Below are 4,509 nucleotides of genomic sequence, written 5' to 3' on the forward strand. Positions count from 1 at the left end.
CCCCCCCCCCCCCCCCCCCCCGACAAAATGTCTGCACAGCCCTAGCAGCTGATTACTCAGCTCCAAACCTCATTTGAGTTTGGACGCCTGAACTTGCTTCTGGGATTGGATCCAGAGTCAATGGAATGTTATCCGGGTAGCTGAGGCCCGTGTAGATGGGGTCTTGGAGGTGTAGGACTTCCACAGAAAGTGGAATGTACGTGGGTCCAGAGGGGAAAAGCCAGAGGAGGCTACACTGACTTCTCGCTTCCCAGGAGGTGATGAGGCACCCATTCACCCTCCTCCCCTGATCGAGGCTTGCTACGCCTGCTGGAGTCTCAGCTCAGTTCTCTCCAGTGTTTCGGTGGTGGTGGCAAATCTCTCAGCTCTCGGTCCTCAGGACCACAGAAGCCTCTTCCTCCAGAAAAGCACCCCGCAGGAGTTTCCCACCCCCACACACCTGGATAACCCTTTCCTTGCCAGGACTCCTGTGGCCTCAGAGGGCGTGGGATGGGGGGATTGAAGTAGAAGGGAGGAGTGGGGAGCTGAGACAGAAAGGTGATGGTGGCTTCAGGCCTCTGCAAAGACCCCTCTGAACCCTGCCCACAGACAGCTGGTATTCAAGGGACCAGGGTCTCCCCTTTCCCTGGGAGCCCCTGTTCCAGGAGGTGAGTAATGTTCTTGCAGCTATGGTGGAAAAGAAAAATCCCAAAGTATTTCTCTTCCATGCCCTCCCTTCTCTGCCATCTCTTGCCTTGTTTCTCCCATCCCACAGAGGGGTGAAGAGGAGGGCCTCCAGCTCTGGTTTCTCTCTACTCCAGCCCTTGCCCCACCCCTGCTCTGAGGAGCCCGGCTGTTAGACCCTGGGGGAGCCATTGAGCCCCCGGGGTGACTACTGTCTCTCGCCTTCCAAGATGAAAAAGCCTAGAGAGGGAAAAGTGGCCGCCTCACCCCCTTTCCTGGCCAGCTCAGATGGGTTCACAAGGGGAAATTAAAGACCTTTCCACCCCCATCCTCAAAATACAAACACCCCGGACAATGCACAGAACTGGGCAGGTATGGGGACCCAGGCACGGGGACTCCACAAGGGCACGCACATTTCCCCTGAGGACGGTGCCCACACAGGCAGGCGGACACACAGCGGCACACGTGTTGGCAAGCCGCACGCAGACACGTGAGCGCGTGCGCACGAAGCCCCACTGTGACTGTACAGGGACACGTGCACTCACAGGTTACACATTCACAGAGAGGAGGACAACACACAGGGATGAGACAGGAGGAGGCAGAAGAGAGACAAACATACCCAGAAACCCACAGACTGGCTTCCTGGGGGCGGGGGTGAGGAGTGGGGAAGGCGCTCTCTCTCTCTCTCTCTCTCTCTCTCTCTCTCTCTCTCTCCCCCCTCCCACCCTCCTCTCACTCTGGCCCTTTGTCCAAGCTCTCTGTCTCCTAGTTTCAGCGAGTATTTCCCTGGTGAACAGCTGGGGACGGAGACTGGATGGCCGCAGAAACCCAGTAATTTTATTATGACTTTATTTTCTTTGTTTCCTGAAGCCTTGCCTCCTCCTTTCCCTGAGCTCCAGCAAGAGCTCTGGGGCTGCCCTTCCTGGCACATCCCATGGCTCCCAGACATGGCCATCAATTCCAGCCAAGGCGCAGGAACCCAAACACTGTCCTCTCTGAGATCCCCACGGATCACCACCACCACCACCCCCCTTCCCAGCCCTGAGGGCAACTCCAGGGGCAAGGAGGGAGGAAGGGGACCTGGGATCACAGGGTGAGGAGGGAAGTGTTCTGCCACTACTGGGGGGGGGGGGACTTGGGCAAGTTACGTACCCTCTCTGAAGCTCAGATCATTTCTCTTACCCAAACGTCTGTGTGTGCACGCGTGCGTGTAATGGTTGAAATGTGTCCACCACCACTTTCCACTCCAGTCTGGAGATTTGTAAGGCAGAGCCTGTCTCCCATCAGACTGGAGGCCCCTGAATACAGGGCTCTGCTTCCCTCCTCAAAATAGATGGATTCGGCAGCTCTTTCCAACCCCATAGCTTGATGACTCCGAGGTGCTCAGCCCCATTGGCATCCTGGGGGACATGTCTGGCCAGCCCAGGAAGGGAAAGGAGTTGGCCCCAAGCTTCCTCCAAACATCAAGGATTCTGATTCAGCGCCTCACAGTGCCAGGCCTTCAGCTTCTCTGGCCCCAAAATGGAGAGATTACTTCATTTCCAGGGGAGGGTGCCACTCTCTGTGGAATATATGTGGAATGGATTCCTCTCCACTGCGTCTGAACCCTCCCCTTTAGAGTTCAGTTGAATTTTGGGTCAGATGGAAGAGAGACCCTTGGGCCAGCATGAGGAATTCCACTCTGGTCTGTGGCCCCCACTCTCTTACCCTCCCCACTTCGAACTAATGAAGAACATATAGGCTGAATCATGAGGCCAGGAGCAGGGCATCAAATTATCCGACAGAGGTCATGAGGCTAGCTGGGAGGCATCATTCTTTCCCCCTTGGCTCAGGAATCCCCTCAGCCTAAAAGCCCACTCCCAAGATCACCTTCTCCGTCCTGTTTTGCCTGACCCTTCAGGACTCGTACTCCGCCCTCAGACTGAGTTCCCAGAGAACAGGGCACTGGCCTCCCCTCTCAGACAGGGGGCTCCCCCACTCAGTGGTTCCTTCTTCTGCCGGATCACCCCTCTCCCAGCCCTGGTGCACGCATTCTCTTTGGGGTGGAGGGCCGAGGGCTGACTTTTCATAAGGGCGCATGACTCTTGCCCAGGTCCCACCCCTCCCACTGCCCACCATGCAGGCTGCAGAGCCCCGAGACCACTCCTCTAGGGCTGGACCCAGCAGTTGCTTTCTCTGTCTCTGCAAGCTGGGGCCTGTTGCAAACTCCTCCTCCCAGCCCTGGAGCCACCGGGAATTCTTTGCTCCAACAGATCCTGGGGGAAGCCAGACTGCAGGAGCCTTCTGACATGCCTCTGCCCGGCTCCTGTCACATTCCCCAAGCCCAGGGGGATCAGCTGGATCTCAATGTAGGCTTCTTCCATCCCTTGTGACCTCCTCAAGCCCTCCCACCTCCCTTTCCAAAGCCTGAATCTGCCCTGGGACTCATCCCTGGTCTTGGATCCCTCCCACTCCCAGCCCGTTGGCAGGCCTGTCCACGCAAGAAGACTTATTCCTCCTGGCTCCTTGAAAAATAAAATGTGTCTCCTCTGGGGAGACTTCATGGAGTCTCTGGAATGCAGACACGTAGCTCAAAGGCCTTGGGCGGGTCACTTTACCTTCCCGGGTCTTCATTTCCGCACCGATGCAGTGGGGATAATGATCAAACTATCTCAGAAGGTCATGGAGACAGGGAGAGTGTCTCGTTGGTGTGTTGTGAAATGTATCAATCACGCCAGGGCATATGGTGACTTACGTCTTCATCTTGGCCATGCCGATTTGGTGCCAAAAAGTGTCCCTCTTCCCCTACCCACCTAAATTCTCCTCTGACTCACCAGCTTACCATGCAATGGTGAAGAGGACAGTTCCAACTCCAGGAACACAAAATAGTAAAGAACCAAGGCCTGGGTTCAAATCCAACTCTGTGACCTTGGGCAAGTTTCCTAACCTCTCTTACCTCACCTTCTTCAACTGGAAAAGTAAGATAATGGTAGTACGGTCTTTACAGAGTTGTGGTGGGGACTACATGAGTGAAAACACAAAAGGTACTATAATAGAGTAAGGATTCAGCAAGGATTGATTAATTATCATCGCTGTCTCTAACCAGAAAAACCTTCTGTGTCCAGAAGAGATCTTGCCCAAGCCCCCCTGTTCCTCTGTTGATCTCCACCTGCAAGTGGAACCCTAGTCTAGTTGTCTTCCCCAGAAACCCAGCAACGTGAGTGCTGGGCTACATTTCAAAGCTGCTTTGAGAAGAGGGAAGGAAGTTGTGCAGGAGGCTGGCTACAGGGTGAGGATATCTGATTGTGTTTCTTAGGACAGCCCTCTAGGGTCCCCAGGTGAGGAGGGACTTGAAGCGGTGAGACCATCCAGCGGCTGCTTGGCTCGGAGCTAATGCAGAGGCATGTGAGGCCCTGGACTTCTGCTTTCATCAAAGGTCACCCCTCCCATCACCCCAGAATGCTTTCTACTAAGCTAAGAAGCACAGGTAAAACCATTCCTTTTTACTGATATTTGATTGTATACCTAGAAAACTCAAGAGACTCTAGGGGGAAAAAGCAGAATTAAGAACATTTTGGTAGAGTGGCTGGATACAAGATATATATAAGACATCAGTAGCTGTTCTCCAGCAATAAATAAGGGAAAATATTCCTGTTATAATGTAAATAACAAAATAATACAGTACTGTAAGTATATAGGTGGGGAGAGCAGCTCTTTAGCTGATTAGTAACTGGAGAGTATTAAGCCTTGCTCTCCTCCCTTCTGTTGGCGCTACGGCCCAGCACATGGCTCTGTCCTTGGTGCGCACCCTTCCGTTACGTCTGAAGCATGGCAGACTTAGATTGGAATCGAGAAAGCAATTTCCCA

Source organism: Ursus maritimus, unplaced genomic scaffold (assembly GCF_017311325.1).
Source record: "Ursus maritimus isolate PB19 unplaced genomic scaffold, ASM1731132v1 scaffold_24, whole genome shotgun sequence".
NCBI classification, from domain to species: domain Eukaryota; kingdom Metazoa; phylum Chordata; class Mammalia; order Carnivora; family Ursidae; genus Ursus; species Ursus maritimus.